Here is a 26886-nt window from a genome sequence, read left to right as displayed (position 1 = left end):
TGGGTAATTTTGTATTCTGTAATTTGTAATTGCTGTTTGAATTTGCATATCGAAGGCTTTGTTCTCCACAGGAACACTCCAAAATTGATTTACCACTCCATCTGCTTTGGGTGGAAACAAATCCTGATAATTGATTTTTCGTACGTTTTGCTAATATCTTTATACATTTTGCTGATGATTTTGCTGATTTTGCTGACGTGAGTTGCTCCACGTCACGAGTTTCGCATGTAAGATATTTGCAGTTCCTCTTCACCAGCTTCGGGTGAGAACCTGAAATGTGTCAAGTTCAATAAATGGCTGCTCAGGCCAATCAACAAAGTTAGAATGCAAGTGTCCACCTGTCCCTGAGTTCAGTTCTCTGGTCTTGTTCACAAGGGGATAATTACTCTTAAATGTTCATAAGGCTTTCATTAAATGTTGAGATAATTTCAAAGATGTACCGTAGCTCCCTTCTTGCAAAAGCAGACAAAATCAGACCAACCAAATCAGCTGACCGTCGTGCTCGCTGCCATATTTTGGTTTGCCTGCCCTCGCTTGACAAACCAAGTCGAAAAATGCTGCCATCAATTGACGAGCAAGATTACATGTAAGTTGTACCACTTAAGCTTTTAAATTGTTAAGATTGGTGGCGAAACAAGGTTTCTAAGGAAATTTTTGTCGATATTGCCAGTTTTCCTTCTTCCGCAAGATCTCACACCGGGTAAAATAAAGCTTTGAAAAGAAGGCTGATGTGATGTGAATCGGGCAAAAAGTCCCCATTGCGCTTGCGCATGATAAAAGTCTTTCAAAACTATATTGGTTTCAACAACAACCTTGATGCATGTTTTTTTAGATTCAGTTTTATAAGTTTACACTTACTTTCATCACATTTGTTCTTTTCCATAAGGCTTGGATTCCATAAGGCTTTTAAATGTCTTTCTATTCTTTCTGAATGTGTTTCTATACAAGATTTTTTAGATAACTTCTACTAACATAATATTGTTCAGGTTTGTATTTTCCAGTTTTTCTTGTTTTTCTTTTTGCATGAACCATTTTTACATTTCTGTTTAGTACAGTATCACGCTTGCTTTGGGGGTTTATTGCTTAAAATTGCAAAACTAATGGTAAGACACGACAAAAAGGCACAGACATCAAAAGGATTCCTTTGTTAATTTACTGTTTTTAAGTAGTCACATTGTAGCTATACAGAGTATGTAGTTCTGCACAAAGCGACACCAAAATAGTGAAAGTCCGGCCAGAAGTGCTTTTGTTTTTATAAAATGTCTGTGGCAAACTTGGTAAAATTTGGGTCATCTTGTTAATATTTGTGTTAGATAAACATGTGAACAAAAAGGTATCCAAAGAGAAACAGGAATTATTGAAAAACAAATTGTATTTACTTTTTTCCCCCACTGAAAGCAGACATACAAACACGTGTAACAGACCCGTTCACGCTGCAATTACGCAGACAACGTTTATTTATCACTACCATGGAAACACAGGTAACCATTAAATTCTTACTTTTATTATATACGGAAAATAAAAAATACAAATCACATACAGACTACAGGAGTTGATTCTATATGGAATATGCAACATTTAGAAGAAATTTTTCCAACTTTTGGATAATCAGTGTTTTCTTAAAAAATACATGTAGCTCATCTAATGTAGTAAACAAGTAAGTAAACAAATTAAACAAGTAATATCTTATAGCCCAAAGGATGTCGATTTGATAAATAACAATTCAGACATAACTTATTATTGGTTATCATCTGTGGTTACCATAGAAACAACATAAACAAATTAACCAAAAACGAAGACTACGTATCTAATTAACAAGATTCTTTCCATACAGAATGAACATGGTGATTTTACACCTTATGACAAACACATTTTACGATTTCTGTTGAGTCTGTGCCTATTGCTGTCTGAGAAAATTAGTATTTTGATAAATTCTTGCTGAATACCAACTAGAGAAGTAAACAATTAAGTCAACAAATTAACATGGAATATCTATTGAGCCGTATATAATAAGAACCTCATATACTGCTAACGTTATAGCAAAGATCAAAGGTTTGAATAACAGTAAAGACATTGTAAATGTAATAGCTGAACACTGTTTATCATCCATGGTAAATTACTTCTAATTAAACAAATGCAAAATGCTACCAGAAAACATAATCATCAGAAGGTGTTTATTTCCTTAATGTATTGAAAGAATGCCCATTTCTTTGAAGTCGAAAGGTTTTTCTACTTCTTACAGGTTATCATTAAAATATTAGAAGATATCAAAGAAGAGATCCGGACCAATAACCATTCATCGGACTGTAATTCAACAGAGTTGCCAACAGTGTGACTACAGTGATGGTTAAACTTTGAATACAAAGAATTAAATAAAGTGAGCTTTGTAACATGGACTTGTGTCCAGTGTAAATTCTTAGGTAAACATTCAAATTTACATTTACATCTGTACTTATTATTCTAGAACAATTTCAAGGTTTTGCTCTTGATAATCTTTGATCAGTTGATAACTACACACATCATCATCATCATCCTTAAATACTATATTGAACCAGTTTTTTACCAGAATATGGAAATTTAATTTCCTGATCATTCCCATCTGAAATTTCAACAAAGTAGTGAATTACATGTTTTCCAACAAGCAAGGGCATGGCAATAGATGGTTCATCCTGAACTGTTCTAAAATAAAATGTCCTTTTGCAACGGAAAGAGCAGCATCAATAAATCTGAACAAATGTTCTTGTATGTCTCTATCCAAGCATTTTCCTTACCCCCTTTTGAAAATATGAATCCCTCGTCTGAGGGCCCATACCGGTGCAGAAATTTCCTTCAAAATCATACTGGCATCTTGTTTTTTAGCGCATTGAAGCATTCTCGATCAGACTCGCACTGCTGCATTTTGGTATAAACGGTTTCCTTTTGATTGCCACAGCCAAACATCGATAATAATTGATGTAAGTTTTTCCCTGGTTCTGAATTTGTTCAGCTCTGCCTGTTCCAGTTTGTTTTATCTTTTTATTTAGTATAAGGGCTTTGTATCGTTTTTCTTCCCGTTGTTTTACCATTTCTTGCAATTCTTTTCTTTTTGTTATGACCGACTGGATATCTTTGTGCAACTGTTCAGTTGAAAGTGCGTCGATATAATTTGCCATTTTATTAAAATTGAACATAACTTGTGCTTCATTTCCTGTCTCTTTTTTAGCAAAAAATCCAGATACCCAAACACTCTCTCTGGTAACTTATTGTGTTTGGGTACCAATGCTGTTTGTTGTTTAAATTTGCTGTCCATTTGTAAGTCATGATATTGCCCATTAGGCAGAAATCTTTCACTACTCTCCCCAAAAGTTGATTAATTGCTGTGAAGGTGAATCAGATCATGCTTAAGGTGATTTTTGCCATGTGGTGATTCTTTAATGAGGCTGTGGTAAACTTCATCTTTTGAAATCAAATGCTCATCAAATGGTGAAGCTTCACCCTCAATAAATTTGAACAACTCTGTATCTCTGCTCAAACAGTCATTAAAATATTCCTGAAGCTTTGTATAGCGGGCACACATATCTCATATGTGACCATTGGTTTCTGTGACCCTCCACAGAGGTGCTGTGATCAACCCCAGCACCTTGCATCCAGCAAGAAAAACTGGAAGGGCTAGCTGCGGAGCACCATGATCAGAATATTGACAAGAATATAATATCAAATCAGTGCTCTGGAATATGTGATTGCCAAGCTTTTGGTAACTGAGTATTTTCTTCAGGGCAAGCAGATTCAGTTCAAGCAAGCTGATTGCTTTCGAGAGCTTCATCGTTAGTGTTATGAATCTCATCTTTGGCATGTGACAACATCTCCTCTATTTCTGGTAATTCTTTGTTGAGATTATTGCAGTTTTTGCCTTTTGAACAAAGTTCATCATAGTCTTTCTCCAGCTTTCTTTTCTCATTGTGAAGTGATGTAGCCTGTGACTTGTGGTATTTTTCATGACGCTTTTGTAGAGTCTGCAATTGTTCATCAGGTCGTTTGACAGGAATTCGATATTCTGCTTCAGTTCTTCATTTTCTTCTGCTAACTACTCATTCCATGATTTAACCGTGTCAAGTTCAGTTTTCAGAACGCTGATATCAAATGTTGAAAGATTGGGTTCACATCCCTTAGTTTTGGTCTGTGTACCCCCAAGTCCTGGTCTGGGTACCCCTGGTCTTGGTACATGTACCTCCTGGTCTCGGTCTTGGTACCCCTGGTATCGGTCTTGTTCTGGGTAGTTCCCCATGGTCTTGGTCTCGGTAGGCCCTCTTGTTTGGGTCTGCCTGGTACCCCCTAGTCTCGGTCTGGGTACCCTATAGTCTTGGTACCTCCTGGTCTCAGTCTTTGTACCCCCTACATGTAGTTTTGGTCTGGGTACCCCATGGTCTCAGTCTAGATGTGGTCTTAATATCTTGATATGATCTCAGTTACAGTTTGGTCTTGACCATCTGGTCTAAACTACTTCAGTGTTTCATAATAACAAGTCATACATATACTTCAGTGCTGCATATCAGTAGTTAAGTCCATCACAAGTCATTCAGTCTTCAGCCAAGTCACAAGCCACTTTATGAACTGTGACAAAAGCATTCCTTTATCTTTGTGTGGAGGCAGTGTTGTTACAAAGCCCGCGGGCTTTGTGTGAAGGTTAAAGTGCGCCACCATGTGCCGGAGGTTGGTTATGCCAACTTGCTGCCTCCTTTTGCGTAGTCGTGTGTATTCGACCTGAAATCTGCAGTTAAATTTCTCCTTTTCTCCCATTATTTAAATCATTTGTGCTGGTGTACATAGACCGGAAGGTTTTTAGAGCTTCCTCAAGTTCGTAATTGTTTAGAAATTCTCGCATAAAATGTAGATTTGCAACTTTCTAAGATGGCGGCGTTCCTTGACAATGAGTTATAGTTGAGTTCAAGAACTGATTTCCTTTACAATTTAGATTTTTGGAGCTTTTGTCATGTTAGAATTCAGAGGGGGAAACATCGGAATGCTGTTAATGCAAGAGGTGAAATATGTACAAATTTTCAAAGTCAAGGGCGGAGCAACGAAAAGACTCAATACTTCTCTAACTAAATGGCCAAAGATCTAAATACCTTTTCAATTTGTTGTGTGGACTATTTAGGAAAATATTTCTTCAAAAAATTTAGACTGTTGCAGCTTAGCTATGTCAGAATTGAGGGGGGGGTCGGAATACTGCAAATAGCAATGAGGTGAAATATGTAAACATTTTCAAAGTTAAGGGTAGAGCAACGAAAAGTTAGTCTCCACCCTCAAGGGCAGACAACTTATGGAAGGTCACAGCGCTATCACAGAGGTAAAACTCTGATATCAAAATTCAGCCGCGTGGTCGGAAGTGCATAAATTACCAGAATTGGGGCTGCGGAGCGCGCGTTCGTTTTAGCTCGATTGCAAACTGGATATACGTACATTTCCAGCAGTCACTAGCGGCTTCACTTGTTGAGCAAAAGGTCCGTTTGCAATCAAAAGATTATAATAATGGGCAAGCAAGGTAAACCAAGAAAAACTGATGGTCCACCCAGTCACCAAGCGGGTTAGACGATCACTGGGCCAACAGTCAAAAACATCGCCGAGGATCTCGCAGCCTGACTTGAGGGAGGAGAGGGTGAACAGACGTACACTCGTTACCAGCACCAAATTGGTGGGAACGAGTAACAGTGCAGTGGGCCAACCCTCGGCTGCAGTGCCATCAAGCCAGTCAGTCGATGTCGGAGGAGGTACCAGAACAGGGATCATGAATGCTGGTGCAGTAGGCCCTCCCTCGATTGACCCCAATACCTTCGGGCCAGTCAGCCGACAATGGAGGAAGTGTCGGGACAAGGTTCATAAATGCCGGAGCCGTCGCCCGGCAGCGTCAAGGAGATGGCTACTATCACTAAGCGGCGGGGACAGTGCCGGAGCAGTGATAATGAATGCACCACCCTTCGAAACCCAGTGGGCACAACACCATTGTATCAATGTGATACAACGTCATGTACCAACGTTGGATCTACGTTGAAAAGACGTCGGATTTGAAAGCTGGATCGACGTCAGAATTTCCACGTTGCATCAACGTCTGTATTCCAGGGGAATGAATAGCGGTTGCAATCCATCGATCCTAATTTTCACAACCGTGCATTTTGAAAGAGGGGGGGGGGCTTAGTGCAGTTGCTGGCTGGCAGCTGCCATTTTCTATTTATCTTTGTGGAACTACCAAACGTCGGAGGAAGGAGACATTCCCCCAAATTAAAAAGGTGGAAGTGGAGGAGGGTAAGCCCCTCCCCACCATCCCTGTATTTGGACCATGCAGATCATGGCCTGTGCCATTTTATTGACAATCCAATTGCATACAGAATCCCTGCAACAAATTTGTTGAGATGATGTCCATAAATTTGTAAGGAGGTAAAAATAAAGGTAAAAATGCACAAAGAAAAACACTGGAATGAAGGCCACAACAATTTTATTGAAAGAAAAAAGTTGTGTTCAGATTAGCAGATTTACAATTAACCCCAACACTAGTGAACAGTCCTGAATCTTCTAAATTCAATGCACATAGACACTGTGCCCTAGCTCAGACGTCACGATACAATTTTATTGGAGTGTGCCCGGAGGTATGCGCAAGCATCGTGGTTTACATAAAATTTACTTAACCACTTCCTGCCGGGCGACCCGTTTTCGAGTACATTGGCTTTATATGCATTGCCGGGGTGCCCGGAACTGGGACAAAAGAGTTGGGCCTTAAAACAAAAGACCGTGCTCACCACAAAAGACTGAGCTGCTGGGCACTACCGACATTTTTTTGCTCTCAATTGTAGAAATAATCCTGCTTTGTTTTGTAACAGTATACCGCGGTTTGAGGCATTTAGAGCAAGCGGATTAACACCGGGGACAAAGGCTCTCCACCACCACAGCGATGAGCCACACAGCAACGCTGCATGCTAATCTGGCCCCTATTGAAAAAAAAGTCAGCCGTGCATTGTGCTGGTTTCGGGAACAAAAGAATCTTACGTAACACCGCACAATCTGGGCTCTTTTTTCCAAGGCTGCAGGACTAGCTGAAATATTCAGGAGTCAATGAAAGTTACCTGTCAGCTTTAGAGTAGTCCCAAAGAGTCCTTCATTTTGGTATTAACGGCCATTAAATGAAATGATGAATTTTTGAAGAATTTTGAAAACGGAAAATCTTGAAAAGGACCCAGCATCTCGTCTTGCTCAAGAAAAATCCACCCATGCGCGTATAGCTATTCGCTGAAAAGACTTGATCATCCATGGTGCCCCTTGGCCTCCCAATATGCACTGCGGTCGTGCTGCCATGTTCGTCCTTCTTTTCGAACGTGACTAAGAATGTCGTAGCCAAGGACGGGTGGGAGAGGACTGGTTGGGTATGTATTCCCTAATAGACTTAACCTACACTACTGTGGGGGAGGAGTCTACAGCCAACCTACCCAAGCAGTCACTACGTATGCAGAGTAGCACCGGTCCAGGTGGTGGGATGGCTACAGAATACAAAAAGACATAAAAGGAATAAAGGGCCATCTATCATCAATATAGGAATATGCCCGTCACAACTCCCAGCCAGACATGGACTCAGTATTTGGAAGAAACATAAAAAAGGACATACCAGGAAGGAAATACCTGGAGTCATGCATTGTCTAAGGAATGGGAGTCGATGGTGGAGCACACTGGGTAACTGTGACAACAGACAGTTGCTAAGTATGATTGAAAGCTGCAGTTCCGAGTCTCATGGAAGACAAGAATCAGTTACTGCACTTATTGGTGTTTGAATTGAAGCACTACAATGTACACCCTTCACCGTGCCTTGAATAGCAGGGAAATAGGAAAGTCAAATTTCAGAGTTAGGAAGGTCTGAACGACACAAAGAAAAGATGTCTTTCCTGGCAAATTCTAACAGGATTGCCGGGAGTAACGTTAACAGAGAGGGGCATGTATGCTTTTACATGCTCTACAACTCTACCCTGTTGGAAGACGAAGAAAAGGGTTGTCAGCGACTAAGACCTGAAGGTGAGGGGGTCTGGCACAGGACAACAACAGCTAGATGTTCCATGTGAATGAAGGGACAGTAATGCGCAGAGTCGTGCAGAGTCGGTTGTCTGGTACCTAAGGAACTGACTCTGTCACATAGTGATGTGTCTATTCTACTGCATGAATCTTTCTCTGAGAGCAAGCATATGCATTTAGTAAAGAGTTGTTGGCTTCGAGAATCTCAAAGTCCAATGTTCATAAGGGCAACTGTCTTTTGAGGAGGCCAAGGTATAGGGAGAGTGTCCCTGCAATGGTGATTTATCTGGTGAAGCAACAATGTGATAACCAATATACTCCTGTTCCTGGAATCTGAAAGTTCGGACATAGGAGTAAGCCATACAATTCGGGAAGTGCCAGTAGAAACCAGCAGTCGAGAACCCATCTACAGTTTCACTGGTCAGAGATATGCTTGTGTTATGAAGGCCCAGACGAAGGACAAGAGCTGAACTTACTTAGATCGGAGAGTGAAAAAAACGACAGAAAACTGAAGATTAAGAACCAGTATGGCTAGTATGCTTCTAAGTGATGTTCTGGAAAGCTCCAGCCTCATCTTTACATCTGCCTACAAAAGCCAGTCTCCAGAATGTCTGATTGTGGGAATGGTTATTAGCTGGTGGGAGAAGGAGATAAAGGTTACCAGAGTAAGGGCCCCTAGGACACTGACAGGCTGACAGGGGTTGAGCTACTGTAAGAGGAAACCTGTGTACATGCAGTAACTGCAGTTCGGCTGAACAGCCAGGCAGACATGTATCCAAGAGGGTAGCTGAACGAGCAGACACAGGTATTCATCTGACTGAAGAGGTGTCTGCTAGAACCCTACTACTGTAGTAGGTCATAAAGTAAGTAAGGTACCTACAACATCAATCATCGAAGGTACCTGATAAGTAAGTAGCCATTAGCATCAGATCTAGGGAACGGAGTAGCATCTTTATCTCCCTGCCTTGCCAGTGAATTTGTGGAGAGGGCAGAGCAGAATTTGGCCACTGTGTGGGCCTTGTTCCCCAAGTACTTTGTGACCACTGGTTATTTTGTGAAAGGGCAGGCTTACACTCATCCATGAACAAAGGTTTCATAGGTAGGTGTAAATAGAGGGGATATTTCTTTTTAAAAATCCAAGTACGACTGTTGTGTGGGCGGGATAAGGACTGACCTCATCTTTATCGGGCATTGTTGCTGGAAGACTAGTTAAGAGTGGCCGATGACGTCAGTGTATTGGAGGACATCGGGCATTTAAACAGCATAAATTGGAGATTAAAGTCAGACTGCCTAAATCCAAAAGGATGAAAAGTTGGGAGTCGCAAATGGAGTGTCCATGTCTAATGGGGAAAAATAGCACACTATGAGGAACTCGCAAAACAACAACTCTAACTAAACCAAGGATCTTTGAAGAAAAAGTCGCAGGAAACTGAATTAATAGGACTCAGACACCTTCAAAAAAAGGGACACACAAATAATTTATTAATGAAAAGTACAGGAAAAATGAAAAAAAAAAAAAAAAAAAAAGGACTAATGGACTAAAAAACACTTAAAGACTAAAACTTTAAATAGATTAAAAACCAAAATCCAACACAGTAGGTATAAGTGGCCTTTCAAGTACACTCTAACAAGAAGTCTATAAACAAAGATAAGAAAATAAAGAATATAATAAGAAACAGGGTCTGCTAAATATTCATGACACCAAGATTTTGATTGCAAGATTTAGATGATTTTTAGACCATTTATGCTCGCATAAGCATTCTCTGTGCGAGTGCAGAAGACGGTATACTGCAAAGTCACACTTACGCAAAAATATTAAGCAGTCAGACAACAACTCCTACACCCGTTTGCAGATATTTTCCAAACTGCAGCAAATATGCATATGAAACTTATAGGAATGGAAATAGGAACATATGCCCTTTCAGGTGACACCAAGATTACAAGATTTAAATAAATTTAAGAGGTTTTATGCTCGAATATATCAAGCATTCTCTTTGCGAGTACAGGACTTGGTATACCACAAGTCGAAATTAAGGTAAAATATAAGCAGTGATACAAGAACCCGCACTTCCTTTTGGAGATATTTCCCTAACTACTGCAAATATGAAACTGGTATAAATAGAGGAACAGGTGCCTTTTCAGATGACTTCAAGATTGCAAGATACAGATTATTTTTACTCCTTTTATGCTCAAATATATGAAGCATTTTCTGTGCGGGATAAGGACCGGTATAGCACAGACGAAGCCAGATTGACTAAAAAATACGACACAGTTTGGCAAATACTGGCATTTCCTTTTACAGATATTTAACTAACTACTTCAAATATGGATATGAAACTTATACGAATTGATAGAGGAACATGTGGCCTTGCAGATGAAACCAAGATTGCAAGATTTAGATATTTCTTAAGGTTAGGGATGGCGTTTAGTACGGGTGTCCCCATTTGGTGACCGTGAATAACTTTTTTCTCCTGTGACCTTTGACCTTGAGCCTTCCAAGAAAGGTAGTGCAACTCTTCATCTACCTTGAATTTAAGTTTACTGGTCACAGGTCAAAGGGTCACAGGGTTGAGGCCTTTTCCCCGATGACACTACTTTTTTGGTGACACCTTTGAAAATCACTAAAAATGACTCGGCATCCAGGTTCAGATATATTTTGCATCCGAATCAGGTCAAGAGCTATCTTTGGGACAACAAAATTTCTGTTTTCCCTTATTTTTTTGAAACTGACTGGAAATGAGGTCATAACTTTCGTATGGTAGAAGATACGAGGTTGAGGTCTCAAAGAAAAGTGTTTGCCTCGAAGTTGCCTTTCGAATTTTGCCGGTTCCAACCCTGTGAGATTTTCCCTTGAGGCTGGGTATAGAGCAGCGCCATAGTTTATGTGTACTAATGCCTGGGGCTATAACCACTTCATGCCGGGGGCTCCGGTACCGGAGCCATAGGCCTTATATTTGGGGCCGGGGACTCCGAAATCGGAACTTTACTATAAAAAAAAAAAGTTGCTGGGCATTTCTTAAAAAGTTTGGGGCTGTCAGTTAAAAAGTTTAGGCCATCATTGGCCGGTGAATTGTGACTTTTTTTATAGCCGGGGTGACCGAACTTCTTTTATAGCCGGGGTGACCGAACTTATCAAAGCATTGAATAAAAGTACGAGCTCGTGAGAGCTGCTGGGCACTGCCAATCAATCCCTGTATTCTTTCAGCGCAGAGCGCTGCAATAAGCGGAGGGATTCCGTGTATTGTTTTGCAGAGCGCATTTGTTCGCGCTGCCGGGCGCTCGCAGGGGATTATCGCTGCACTGCACCGAAGACAAAGCGCGGGCTGTGCGGGCTCATTATGCACCTGCGCCCCATGAATGACCCGGCCCGGGCGCTGCTGGCCCTTGCCACGTTGACTGACAGGGCACAGCCCTCGCTGCTTGAGAATAAAAACGCCGTGCAGTGTTCACATGTGTTCATATTGGGTATCGTGTTATTTAGAGTACAGACAACATGGCTGAAGTTATATCCGGAGAGTCAAGTTCTTCCAGCGAAAGCGAGATTTATCTGAGCTCAGACAAAGTTTCTTTGTCTTTTTCATCACCGCCGTCACCTGCTCAAGTACAGTCAAGTAGAGAAATTGACAGTGATGTACCCTTGGCGGTATATGCCAAGGGCAAGAGACAGTCCTGTACAGAGACCGCCGCGTCGACCAGGCAGCAGTGCCGCACCGTTCCGGTGGACAGATGAAGACAGTACACCGCTGAAGTACGGCTTCAGCGGTAACGGTGGTGCCGTCGATCCCCGCCTGCATCGCAGCTCGACCTGCAGTGAAGCCTTTGAACTGTTTTTTGACGACGTTCTCTACAACAAGATAGTGCAAGAGAGCAACCGGTATGCCGTGCAGAGGCCCGCTACGACATCGGCGCACATGCGATCATGGACTGATCTGAACACTAGAGAACTGAAAGCCTTTCTGGGCCTTTGCATAATGACGGGCATTGCGAAGCACCCCACCCTTCATAGATTCTGGTCCACCGACCCACTACTGAAGATGAGCCTATTCCCGTCCGTCATGCCCCGAGATCGCTTCCTTGCCATCCTGCAGTCCCTGCACTTCAACGATAACACCGCCATGCCAGATGACTGCACCGACCGCCTCTTCAAAGTGCGCCCAGTCGTCGACCATCTTGCTCAGAAGTTTGCCACTGTCTACGTTCCTCAAAGGGACATTTCTGTCGACGACTCCCTGCTGAAGTTTTACGGGCGTCTCCGCTTCGCTACCTACAACCCCAGAAAGAGGGCCCGCTTCGGCATCAAGATGTACAAGTTGTGCCAGAGCACAGGGAGTGCCGCTGGGTACTGCTACAACTTCAAAATCTACACCGGTCAAAGTAAAGGAGACCTCCCAGCAACTAAACAAGTGGTGATGGACCTGGTGAACGACCTAAGTGGTAAGGGCTACAACCTTGCCCTCGACCGGGCCGTCAGCAGTCCCGATTTGTTTCGACGACTTCAAGTCAAGCTGAAGCGGGGCGAAACAGCGTCCCGGTCGGCCGACCTGGGTGTCAGCGGTTCTCTCCTGGCCATGGTGTGGCGAGACAAGCGCAACATCCGTATGCTCTCCACCATGCATACGGTAGACATCTGTGGCACCGGCAAGCAAGACAGGACAGGGCAGGAAAAGCAGAAACCGACCTGTGTCATGGAGTACAACGCCCTGATGGGGGGCGTTGAAAAGAGCGACCAACTAGCGGCAAATCATTGAGCAACTCGTAAGTCCCTCAAGTGGTACAAGAAGCGCTTCTTCTACTTGCTCGACTTGACGCTGGTGAACACCTACGCTGTGTACCTGGCCGTTGGTCACCGCCTCTCCTTCCTCGACTACCACTTGAGTCTTGTCCGTGAGCTGCTGTTCGACGAGCCCTTGCCCGAGTACCGCCCTCAGCACGATACTCCACCATTCACCAACTCCCGCTTTGTTGGCTGACACTTCCCTATGGACTGTGAGAGGACCAGCTATGGCGACTTCCGCTACCGGCGGTGTGTCCTCTGCGCTTCCCGTGGTCTGCGAAAGAAGATGCACTTCGAGTGCGACACGTGCCACCAGCCCCTCTGTGTCGCCCCCTGCTTCAAGGAGTACCATACTGTCCACTAATTGACACTTTGAACATTTATTTTCATGGACATTTTCATTGACATTATATTTTGTGTTTTTCATCTGTGTTTTGACTTGATGCCCCACTTATCTAGTGTAAAACAATATGTCATTTCTGGTGGTTTTACTAGGTGGTCATAGTTTCAACCTTTGAAAAAAATGACAAAAAAGACAAAGTTTCTGGAATGTACTGCTTCGAGGATGTAGTATTTTCATCTCTTGAAAAAGTGGCACATTTCCTTGTAATGATTTTACTAGGTGGTCATATTTTCAGCCTGTGAAAAAAATGACAAAAAAGACAAAGTTTCTGGAACGTACTGCTTTGAGGATGTAGTATTTTCATCTCTTGAAAAAGTGGCACATTTCCTTGTAATGGTTTTACTAGGTGGTCATATTTTCAGCCTGTGAAAAAAATGACAAAAAAGACAAAGTTTCTGGAAAGTACTTTTTATTCCTTGCACCGGTGTTTGATTTTTATTTGATTAGAAAGAGTGGAAATTTATTTTACTACTTTTATGAGTTCAACTACTTCAATGAGAAAAGAAAACTCAAGAGAAATGACAAGAAGAAAATACTAGAGAAAAAGAAGTTCTCTCCAAATATTTCTCTGTGTGTATTTCTATGTGTACTTTATTTTATTGGTTTCTAAATTTTACTTGAAATTGTTTGGGAAATAAAGTTTGGGAAGGGAAATATCTTAAACTATGGGAGGGAAAATGAACAAGTTGGGAAATAAAATATGAGAGTGGTTTGGGGGGGATATAAGTTTGGTAGATGGGAAAATACATGTACATGTATACAACAGAATATAACCCCAATAGCTTCAAAAAATAGTGGAAGTTACACGCAGCAGCGCCACAAAAAAAGACACACTTTTAGACCCCTTTTTTTACAGCATGAATTCATTTGTACGTCATTGCCCGCACTTACTGAACAGTTGACAAAGCCCAGTGAACGTACACAGCTTCCCATTCACTCAAGCCCAGTGCACGTGCACAGCTTCCCATTCACTCACCGCATATCACACGCTGAGGTCTTGACCGTCAATCGCTCCGCATAGCAACACGGCAGCATAGCAACGCACTGGGCCAAGGCCCGGAACAAACGAGCCCTTATGTAACGCACACAATGGGGGCTCTACACGGAGCTGGCGGCATGGCTGCAAAACCGAAGGGTCAATGGAGGTTGCTTGTGAGGGCTAGATTCGCCACGAGACACCCATTTTATGGGGTTTAGGCGTTCAGAAAAAAAGATATGAATTTTTGAAGATTTTTAAAAAACGAAAATATAAAAAACCGCCCGGCAGCGAAAGTAATGCTTAAAAAAGCACCCAGCAGCAAGTGGTTAACGCCATTTTTTCAAAGTATAAAGTTTGTACACAACCAAAGGAAAGACTTCAATCAGCTATAACTGTTGAACCGAGGCCCCAATGGGCACCACATTTATTCAAATGGAGTGGTGTCTGCTTGTAATCATATACATAGGAGTATGACGTGTCAGATTTATTTGTTTAGCTGTCATAAAGGATTTCTAAAACTCACTCCTGGCAAGCTGGGGTTAGGGCTACGGCTAGGGTTTGGGCTACGGCTATGGCTAGGGTTGGGGCTATGGTTGGGGCTACGGCTATGGCTACGGCTATGGCTATGGTTGGGGCTACGGCTATGGCTACGGCTATGGCTAGGGTTGGGGCTACGGCTATGGCTACGGCTAGGGTTGGGGCTATGGCTACGGCTATGGTTACGGCTATGGCTATGGCTGAGGCTAGGGTTACGGCTACGGCTATGGCTGAGGCTACGGTTGGGGCTAGGGCTAGGCTAGGGTTAGTCAGTGGAACAAGTGCCTCCTATTTCTGACTCAAATACGTGTCAAGCTTTGTCGCAAATTTCTGGGCTTGCTACTGATCCTATTGCACATCCGATTTTCTTTCTGAAGAATTTACCTCGGAACTGAAAAAAGTTCCAGCCTAGAACAAGTTCAGGGAGAGTGCGGATGTAGTTTGATCGGGGTTTGTTATGGTGTAGCCGAAGTTTGTTGTGTTGTAGGTTTTGCATACTGATTACCAGGCTTGCGCCTAGTGAATGTTGGTTTGCGAAGAGACAACATCGATGCTTGCCAGGAGTGAGTTTTGGGGAACTCGCACTTCCTTTGGCAGATATTTCCCTTACTACTGCAAATATGAATATGAAGCTTCTATGAAGAGAAAGAGGAACATATGGCCTTTCAGATGACACCAAAATTGCATTTTTTAGATCATTTTTAGATCTTTCAGATTCCATTATATTAAGCATTTACTGTGCGAGATAAGGACCGGTATAGCGCAGACAAACCCAGAATTTCACAAAAAAGGAGGCAGTTGAAAAAGAACTCGCACTTCGTTTGGCAGCTATTTCCCCAGCTATTCCAAATATGGATATGAAACTTACATAAATGGATAGACAAACGTGTAGCCTTTCAGATGATACCAAGATTGCTAGAATTACATGTAGATAAATTTAAGATCTTTTATGCTCAAATAAATGAAACGTTCCCTGCGTGGGATGAGGACCGGTATAACATGGACGAACCCAGAATTTCACAAAAATAGGAGGCACTTGGTAAACAACGCGGACTTCCTTTGGCAAATATTTCCCTAACTACTACAAATATGGATATGAAACTTCTATGAATTGATTTGGCCTTTCAGACTACACCAAGATTGCAATTTTTAGATAATTCTTAGATCTTTCATGCTCCATTATATGAAACATTCACTGTGCGGGATAAGGAGCGATAGAGCGCAGATGAAACTAGAATTCTGCAAAAATAGGAGGAAATGGATTTGTGTTCCTGCATTTTGTTGATAATATTGAATCTTTTTTAAAAAAAAGAACTTTTTCGGCAGGGTATTTTGGACCATGCGGGTGGTGGACGCAAATCTAAAAATTTCATTCTCATGGCCTCATTATAGGCCTCCATTTTTAAGCATTTTTTTAATTTTGGGGTTATCACAGGTACATTTCCACTGTATTGTAGACGACATCCATTGGGAAAGGTAAAGTTAGTCCTACATTTTTACACATGACTGACACCACACATTGTTTGCTCAATGGTTTGCCTTACTCTGGTGTGCAGTAAACAGTATGGATGGTGGGCCTCAGCACCGACTAGCGACTAGGCAAAGTGCACCATACTGTGTCAAAACGTTAGCAAGTCCTGAAAACAAAAAGTGGTTTTCAAGGTACCTGCATCAATTGACCATCTTTTAAATTGTTTACATGTATGTGGAAAAATGGTACCATAGGCTGTCCAACACTTCACCAATGACGTCTCTTTGTGGTAAAAATCGTGAAGTTTTTACAAAACGTGAGAAGTAAACTTCGAACGCAGCATAACCATTGCGGGACATAACTACGTACAGCGCCCTCAATCGGAAAAGGCCAGTTGCGCCAACTAGACTACTTGAACTTCAAGAACATCCGGTCCAAGCATTTTCTCCTCCAGGTCTATGTCCAAGTCACTACACACGACGTACATGTACACAGAACAGTGACTTGCAGGGCAAGTACATGTGCAAAAAGCGCACTCTCAGGTTCGTGCATGTGCACATGTTACAAAAGGGAGGGGGGTCCCCATCTCCTCCCGGGGAAAGAAGAAAAACGTTAGTGAAAATCTCAAATGGGATTTGGGACCGCTGTTTTGAAACCTTTTAGTTATCCCTGCTTTTGCCACTGACCCTGGCTACATACATGTACATATGTAAATATCTGTTAGTTTGTCTATCAAATTAGCAATCTTATTTATTTGCCACAATTTTGGGCAAATCACAGAACATATGCAGGAAAACGGAATAAATAAACACACATACTCAGTTTATTATGGCACAACAAAAATATATTTACCGTAGGTCAAAACAACAGCGCCACCTGGGTGAACTCTGAAATAGGTCAATACAAGGTCAACCTGCCACTTGCGCAAGACTTAAAAGGGAACGGTAAAATATCTAGGAACAGACTGAAAAAGGAGCAATCTTACCGTTCACAAGAATCAGAGTAAATAAACAAGCAAAGTGATCAAAGAATAACACCAAAACACACATTAGCAAAGAAAAAAACTCCCCAAAACATGATGGAACAACACATTCCATAAGAGGACGAACATGACTGATGCTTTCACAGGGGGTGAGTGAGTGAGGGTGCACTATTAGTGATCGAGAATTTACCGAAAAGAAGTAATGGACTAGGAAATAATGCAAATGTTGGTAATCTGCGTAGGTTGCACGCGGTAGGCTACATGTACATGTATGCTAGAAGAGCAGCAACGTCAGCTAACAACCACAGAGGAACAGCTCACAAGAACGTGGCAAACAGCTCTTCAAATTATTGCTGAGCAATTTCAAGACTAAGACTGCATCACGGCCCAACAACTGTTTGGCTACTTCATATGACCAAACCAACCTCAAGAGGCATCCATAATGAATGTCTTAAACCAAACAGTCTAATTTCAAGGCAACCACATCTTCCAAATGAGACTGCCAAGCACCGTTGCTGTCTACGTGTACATGTAACTTGCTCTAGTCTCTGGAATACAACCCACTCTCCTCCACTTACATGTACAGTATATTCCTATCCACCTTCATCAAAACAAAGATAGCAAGAAAAAAACTCAATAGAGAATCAAACTATTTCTCTGATATATGCAAAGCCAAAACCAAGAAAACCAAATCCAATAAAAAAACATTTCTTAGAAGAACGCAATTATTAAACCAACCCATCCAAAGTGACACTAATGCAAACCGGCAAAAAAAAAATTGAAAGGTCTTAGCTCCATTCCCCACTCCAGCTGAGCCAAACTGCACAACACAATGTAAGGCCTACTATTATCAGTTGGATTTTGATTTTTTTTTATTGTCGTCGTCAGTGTGTTAAATATTTTGGGACTACCAGTAGGTCTGAATGGAGTACAGTTCATGCTGGGGTACTTCAGGGTACGAAACTAAGGCCTATTCTATTTTCAGTAATGATTAATGATGCATGTACCGATTCATCAATATCTGTCTTCAAGTACATGTAAGTACATGTACATGTAGATGACTTAACCTTGGTAGATTGTTGGAGTCCCACAGGACCATCTGTTTTTCAAGATGTATTATAGGATTTTTGGGATTGGTCTAATACCAATAATATGAGGTTAAACACAAACAAATGCTATAAAATGACAGTTTCTTTTCGAAACAACCACGTTTATCAGTACCAATTTTAATTGGAGTTGATCAATTAAAGGAAGTTGCTACTGCTAGGATCCTTGGAATTATAGTCCAATGTGACTAAAAGTGGAATGCACATGTTAATGAAATGATCAAGAAATGTAATGATAAATTATACATGCTACATGTAAGATGTCTTAAGCATTTTGATTTACTGATGGCAGACCTCATTACTATCTATAAGGGTTATATTCGGCCAGTACATGTATTAGAATAGGGTACCATTGTTTTTAATGGAAACCTGTCAAAAGTCCATGTAAACAGGATTGAATTTATCCAAAAGAGGGCTTGTCGAATTATATTTGGGTTTAATTATTTTTCACATGATCCAGCTTTGCAAGCATGTGATTTACAGTCACTACAAAATAGGGATAAACTGTGTACAGATTTTACACTGTCTTTGGAGAAAAGCGCAATTGGGATGAAATGGCTTTGTACAAAACAACCAATATCTCATGATCTGAGGAATACTGAGAAATACATGTATGTACAATACAGTTGTAAAACTAAATGATTTCAAAGTAGTGCAATAGCTTCTATGATAAAAAATTTAAATGAGTTAATTTTTCTTAATATCAGTATTTGTGTTTTACGATTTAAGGTTTACATTTTGTAATTATTTTGTAATATTTTAATGGTTTTTAAATTGTAAAAACATGTTCAATTCAGCCCAACGGCTGCCATTCATGTTTTAATAAACCATAATGAATGAATGAATGAAGAAGGACCAAGGGGATATTACCGCTAGATGTCATACTCCAGCCCAGGCAAGAAATCTATAAGCCATGTGGCAACATGACCAATGGGCCTCAAAGTTCTACCAAATTTGCTAAATCAAAAAACCCAAAGCAAGGCAGTCGTCACTGGAATCCCAATGGAATACCAGAAGCCTGCAAGCGAGAGTTTTGGAGGTTAAACGCCTGCTGTGCAGAACATACGGCCAACTGGAAAAAGTCTCTGTCTGCCTAACCTTCAGTACACCCACTCTACCTGGCACATTCCAACTGGGATATGAAAACTTTTGAGTTAACCCATCACTTCACCTTTAACATGAAGCTTCAACTGCCAATAACTTGGTCATATTGCTAGTAATTGACGCAGTCCAACAAGATGTGTCTGATGTGGAAGATTCCATTCGTATGAGCAATGCTGACAAAAAGATCAGGTTAAATGCGGCAAATGTGGGGAACAACATTTAAAGTGCATTGGCTCACTGTGGGTGCAAAACCATCTAACAGGAAAGAGGAATACAAAACATCAGAGTATCATACAATGTATCTGTATATGCTTAATATAATCCCAAACCACAACACCTGCCAAACAACAAAAGGATGCCACTACCCAAACTGAAGATAGGACAGCCAAGCAAATGGACCCCAGACATCAACGCCTCTGCAGTGAGATAAACATCTTGGAACTACTCACTTCACTAGGGTAATGCAAATCTGAGATACTATCAATTATACATGACCAGAGAACAGCTGCAAAAATCTGTAACTACATGTAATCACCTTCAAACTAGACCTGAGAAATCTAGACAACATTGACCCCAACTGCCCAAAACCTGCCATACTCCAACAGCAGGTTTTGTGAGGTTTTGGCAGGTTTTGTACTGACCTGAGGAACTTGTTGTTGAATTTTGTGAGACTTGGGATGAAAGGTGGTGTTGGATTCTGTGTGAGTTGGGACACACACGGGTCACTGTGTGCAGTGTCTGGCTTGCTGTACCAATTGTTGGACTGTGCTTGATTTTGTCAGGTTTGGTACTGTTCAGTTTAAGTCATCCTATACTACATAGACCCATCCATACCATATCAAACTCAAACTCCAACGGGCTCACTCTGTTGGAGTTTATCAGGTTTGGTACAGTAATATGCATGTACAAGTACATAGACAAGTACATGAACCTGTTGGATTTTGTGAGGTTCAGTATACTTTCTACTGCAGGAGCCTAGGGGGTAAGAGTTAAAAAAGACATAGAACAGCATCGCAGTCACCAACTGGTGCAAGGAAAACAGAATATGGCAAAATCGACCCAAATGAAGCACAAGCAACTACATACATGTACATGTAGTCTACTTAGCAAAATGCAAGTCATTCCCCTAAGGCAATCCCAACACATCATCATGAATATTTACCTCATTATCACAGGTTGAATTATTTTACAATGGAGTGCACAATCACTCATAGCACACTACAAAGAATTGAACAAAGCTATAGGTCCATTCTTGGCCCACTAAACCAGATATTACTTACATCTTAGGAATTTGGTTAAAAGATGATAATTTTTTTTTAGATTACCTGGTTGTGATGTCTATTGACATGAAACAATACTAACAAGAAAAGTGGTGGTGAGTGTGCTTTCATGACAAAGTATGGTAGTGCCGTCAAGTACAAAACAGGTTCTAACACTTCTGTGGAATTCCAAATCAGATCATTGAATGTACATGTACATACATGTGCCAGCAAGCCTTACATTGTCGGCTGTGATTTCAACAGTCACAACCTTCTGTGTGGCAACTCTGAACTTGACGACAATGGATAAATTATTGATGAAATCAATAACAATCTGATTTGTCTCAGTACTGGAGAAGGCACCAGGGTTAGCACATCACACAGTTCCCTCACTCACTCCACCTTCCCCTTGCATAGCCTCTAACAAGAAATTGGATTGTGCTACACGACACATGTGGAAATGACCACTGCCCAACCACTAAACACTTGTTGGCATCCGTCAGTCTCAGAAGACAATGGAGCTGCACCTGAGGCTATGTTCAGACACTGTGTTAGTGAAAATGGTAAAAGTTAAACATGTTAAAATGGTCATTCACCACAGATGGCGGTCATAAAATTAAAACTCCCCGAGCCTATGGAACCAGTTTAATTTAGCAGGTTTAACCCAAAACGGTTTATCTCCTTTTCTTGGGGTCCTGAAGAACTTCCACTCATTTAAATAAATCCCACTTAAGTTTGTTTACATACACACATGGCCGGCATGCACTTGAAGCAGGTTTGGACTGGTTGCCGATATACTTACTGTATAGGTACAAACATGCTGAATGTCACCCGGGTACCAGCGTTTGTGTTACGTTTGCAACATGGTGCTCTATTGGGAGACACTTGTTCATATATCATTGCGATGCAACAAATTATGGTTGCCCTAGAAAAATGCTCATCAGCAGTCCACAGCCACAGACGTATTACCAGTCTTAGGCATCCTTAGAAGGCAAATACAACAAGGATGTATTGCTTTTTCCCGAGTACAGTGGCAGTTCTGACAATATACCACAGAGAGGCAGACGAGAGTGACCGCTTTTTCCCACGTTGTAATGGCAGTTTTGGAGGGTGACAGCATTGTATGGGTCGTTCAGCATGCGGTTACATTGTATACCTCATTGTTTATAACAAAAGCAAACCAAAGAAAAGCTGTTGCATAACTCTAGTTCTATGCACTGGCTAAAACCGGATACGTTTTTAGCTAAAACCATTTTGGTTCAATGCTAAACCCTCCCTCCGAGGTGGTTTAAATCCCTATTTTAACTCTGAAATAAAACTGATTTGGTGTAACTTAGAAAGCGTCCAGACATCGTTTCAATGCAAAAGTTACACCAAATCAGGTGTACTGTAACTACCATTTTAAGTGAATTTAAAACATTGTCTGAATGGACCGGTAGCCTGAGTTGGTCAATCAGTGGTTGACTTGAAGCACCTGCTGTGGCTGAACAGACCAATCCTTGAAAGGCAGGCTCTGTGGCAAATGCTGCAAGTGAAGCCTGTGCCTGGGTTCATAGGGGTTTACGAGCTTGATGGTATCTGCGTCTCCTTTTCTCCTTCACCTGGCCTCTCTCTGTTGCTCGCCAGCCAGGGTTACTGCTCTGACAGCCTGCTTCCAGCTGGCTCAATTGGCAGCAAGAGCTTCCCAGTCTTTCGGGTTGATGTTGAGCTATCTGGCATGTGGCTGGCATGGCCAAGCCAATGAAGGCTAGGCCAAGACAGCAGCACAAACATGCTTGGTATACCTGTGACCTTCAGGAGCCTTGCTGTTAGGCGCACAGTCCTGCCCTGGTGATATCAAGTATCCTTCTCAGGCTGCAGAGGCAGAAAGCACTGAGTCTGGGTTCTGGACAGGTGTATTACATGCAGGTCCACACCTTGTTGCTGTAAAGAAGAGTGCTATGGATGCAGGCTCAGAACACCTGCATCTTGATATTGGTGGTAAGCATGGAGTTGTCCCACGCCCTCTTGGCTAGGCGGGCAATAGCTGTTTATGCTCTGCTTACACAGGAGTTCAGCTCAGCGTCTAGAGAGAGGTTGCTCGAGATGGATGAACTAAGGTACTAGCGCATACCCAGTGGGCACACGACGCGTGAAAGACGTCTTTTTGTGGTCGTTATGTGGTCGTGTGTCGTAAAGTGGTCGTGACAAAAAACGACGTCTTAAAGACGTCTTTTATCCTCGGTTAGAAACATTGCTTCAGCAACCATGACCACAAAAAAACATGACGTCTTTAAGACGTCGTTTTGCAGTCGTTATCAAATCATCGGTACCACACATACAGTGAAAGGAGAAAACGACGTCTTAACGACGTCTTTTTTTCTCTCTGTTTGAATTGTTTTCTTCAACAGCAATACATGAAACACACAATGTCTTTACGACGTCATTTTACAGTCGTTATCAAATCGTCAACATACAACAGAAAAAGATTTAGATAACTTTATGAAGATTTTGCACGGTGACTTTTAGTTTGTCTCGGATTTTGCCGGTTCTCACTCGGTTTCACCGCGGAAGGTTCGACAGAGCAATGGCATACAGTGTATTGCGAAATCCCGCCTGCGGCCGCAGGTGACTGTTCTGTTTGACTGTTCTCATCTATTCGTCAAGAGGGATGTGTGGGATAGCAATAGTGCGAATGTCCAGTTTACAGGGAAATTTTAACACTAGAGGAATTGCGAGTGTGGTTTAGTACACCTGCTTGTGATTCATTATTATTTGCAGTGGAACTGACCCTCAACCCCCTCGTCTGATTTAAAATAACATTAAAATACCCCTACATTTAGAATGGATGAGGCTATTTTCTTTCATTGCCTGCATGATCAAAGTCCTTATAGTTTTTACAAAAATAAATTGTCTTATTTGTCTAACATTTGCAGGAAGTGTTGCATCACACGGCACAACAGTGTCTGCAGTAAGACAACGAATAGCGAAGTACTTCAAGCTTAGAATTCCTACCAGAGACAAACCAAGAGCCCTGAGTAATTCAGCAGGCATGCCCACCGGATAACTGTGCGACCAGTCTAGTGCATCAGATGGCCTGTTTCCCGGCTGTTTCATATATTTCGGTGATATTTAACTAATGAGCATAAAGCCTATTTTTGTATTGGGTCTTATTTGAAACTTTAAACCTTTTGTTGTTCAATATGTACATTGTTTCTTCAGGTTTATTTCCTCAGGTTGAAGCAATGAAGGCTGTTTAAAGTACGGTTATAGCAAAATTACACGTCTGATCGTTTTTTTGGGGGGGCATGGGTAAAATTGTTTGCAGGAATAAAACATGTATAGTAATTTAAATTGTAACTGACTAGATCATCCTGTTCCAGGATAGTCTGTTTTCTAGAAATTTGACAAACCACTGCATGAGACAAAATTTTCTCCAAAAAGTGTTCAATATTTCCATTTTTTTAAATTCTAAGCCAACTCGATTTGAATTGTCTTATTAGTACAAGCATACATCTTTTCATCAACTGATGTCTGTTTTTCTACCTCTCATAAATGCCATTACATGTACATCTAAAACGTATTTTACTAAGTCTTGCCTGTTCTGCCAAATATTCAGTTACATGGCTTATACTCCATGTACATGTACTGTGTGCTTAATGTTTCCCATTCTTGCCTTGTCCGTAAAAGTAAACCCTTTTAACTGCTTTTATCCAGGAAGTGTAAACACCAAGTGTACCTTGTTTCATCGTCACTTGGATCGTGCTGGGTGCAATTGTAATGGTCCGTCCAAAGCCATTGAATTTACCAGAAATATTATTGGTACATAATATTTGTGTAGACCATCATTTTCAGCAAAGTGTGCTAACAGGTTATTATAATATGAAGAATCAGAGTTAAATAAAAAAAAATGTTTAGTTGTAAACAGTCGCTTCAGTCAAAATTTATTTTATAGCCAGGCAGCGTGTTAAGGCATGTGAACTTCTTTTTATCATGAAAAAGTTGTAAAAAAATGACTCGTTCAATGCAGATGTCTTTTTTCCTTGATATTTGATGGATAAAAGACGTCTTAATGCTGACGTCTTTTACTGCTCAATATGCTGACGTCTTTTATTAGTCGCAATGTTGACGTCTTTTATTAGTCGCAATGTTGACGTCTTTTATCAGTCTCAATGTTGACGTCTTTTATTAGTCTCAATGTTGACGTCTTTTATTAGTCTCGATGTTGACGTCTTTTGTTAGTCGCGATGTTGACGTCTTTTACTCGTCATAACGCTGACGTCTTTTTCTAGTCGGACCACTGACGTCGTTTACTTGTCAGGATGCTGACGTCTTTTGGCTTTGCATATACGACTCAAAAAAGACATTAATAAGACGTCAATATTAGACGTCTTTAAGACGTCATAACGACGTCTCGTGCCCACTGGGTACATGTACATGTATATGTACAGATGAAATTGCCTGTGACCCCTAATGTGTTGGCACCAATTTACATGTACATGTAGGTGTAAAGTACACAACATTTTAGGGATTCAGATTACCAACAAAAAATTTCAGGAACGATCATGGGGTAATCGGCCAGATGTCATAGCCCGGGCAGTTCAAACTCCTTCTGTATCCTTCCTCCAAGATAAGATTAAGGCCAGTACATTTAAGGTGTGTTCAGAGATTGCAGCAGTCACACATACATGTACATGTACATGTAATACTGTTTGGATTGTTTTACACTGGGTTACAGCATATGCTACAAGGAAATTTAACAGGCATATAGACACGTACATGGGTCTATTTTATATACACATGTACAAGGAAAAGGATTACTTTTAAATGCGCCCCAAAATATGTTTTACAAGTTTTAGTTCGGTAAGTGAGTGGAGTCAATAATGAATTACTAGAATTGATCAATTTTTATCAAACTTCTATAATTTGTTGTGGAATTTTCTGAGACTTTTAATAATAATGGTCATACCATTTGCTCGTCACCCAGCGTCCGATTCAGGGAGCCAGGTCAAGAGCAAATTCACACCAGGCCAATTTACCACACGCCTTGAATATTGAAAACTGAAGTATACTTTACAAGTCTTACATGCATCCTTCGGTTCACGACAAACATGTAACTTGTCTTGTTCCAAAGCACATTATGATAAGCCTTTTTAGAAAAAACCATGTGTTATCACGTGCCAAAGGTTCAATTTTGGAGTTGAAGACACCCCCCCAGTTTCTGGTCAGGCAACAGGCCTGCAAACCTGGGAAAAAGATGCCCACAAGAAATCCATCTACATGTACATGTAGATGTACATACATGTACAGTAATAATTAGGCAATTCCTTGATAACAGAATTACATTTCAGAACAAAATTGACTGTTATATGTGTATTTTCCCTGTTATGAATTAGTCGTATGACCTTCCTGACTGCAAACACTTCAATAAGGTCTGGTTGTGGCCATACCATCAAACCAGGATTAAAATATTGAAACATCCTACATGAAGAAAGGTCCAAGGCCAAGAATGTTTCAGTAACGGAATTACGTTAGTAAATATGGAGCATTTTTCTAACATAATTTTTAAAACAAATTCTATGAAATCTATAACATAGAGGCCACAGGTACCCATTTATCTTTTTACCTACATGTACATGTATACCTCCAACTTTATTGTAGCAACAGTGTTAGGGTATTAATACTTACAAATATTCCATACTCTGTCATTTTTCAAAAAAAGGCAGTGCTAACAGGATTACAACATGTGAAATGTACATGTACATGTACCTTGAAAAGTGCCGATTCTGAAACAGCAATCTTTCTTTTTTTAATCTGGGCATGTTTTTCAGCTTTAATCATGTTAATATACATGTAAACCATGATACAATGAATCTCCATGCCTATCTGAAAGCTATTACAATTTTTACACCTGTACATGTAGCAACAAGGGTGTATTGGAATAGAGTGTGAAATTTCCAACTTCTGAACCCCGAGTTGTGATCAGAAACAAGGCAGTTGCTTCAAATTATATTTGTCATCTTCAAACTGCTTAATCCTGCTTTAGTTTGTGGGGTAGGACTTGTTCCATGTACATGTATCCAACAGCATACATGTACATTAACCATGGTCACAGGATTACACCAACTAGGAACACTGAATAACCTAATGTGCTGTGAAATCACAATATAATTGTCCATACATGTATACAAGATGTATGTACATGTATTATTAGAAATGAAGAACTGCAATGCAGTCATCTACAATGCAGACATCTAGAGTGAT

At 41.1% G+C, this 26886-nt stretch overlaps 1 protein-coding gene and 1 pseudogene across 9 annotated transcripts in view; both read right to left on the bottom strand.

The window, feature by feature from the left end:
- Positions 1–26886, bottom strand: part of LOC110985733 (histone acetyltransferase p300-like) — a 101168-nt gene that overhangs the window by 54396 nt on the left and 19886 nt on the right. The window contains exon 1 of one of the 9 annotated variants that reach the window (XM_087131765.1): positions 16388–16406. The exons of the other annotated variants lie outside the window; for them this stretch is intronic. The gene's annotated coding sequence lies outside the window, so the exon portion shown is untranslated. Of the gene's footprint in view, positions 1–16387; positions 16407–26886 lie in introns of those variants that run through there. 9 annotated transcript variants of the gene reach the window in all.
- Positions 1428–5682, bottom strand: LOC147795499 (uncharacterized; annotated as a pseudogene).

Source organism: Acanthaster planci, unplaced genomic scaffold, assembly GCF_054643075.1.
Source record: "Acanthaster planci isolate LZ-2023a unplaced genomic scaffold, COTS_SCS Contig13, whole genome shotgun sequence".
NCBI classification, from domain to species: Eukaryota; Metazoa; Echinodermata; class Asteroidea; order Valvatida; family Acanthasteridae; genus Acanthaster; species Acanthaster planci.
The sequence above is the reverse complement of the archived record's forward strand: the minus strand, read 5'-3'. Positions and strand labels throughout refer to the sequence as shown.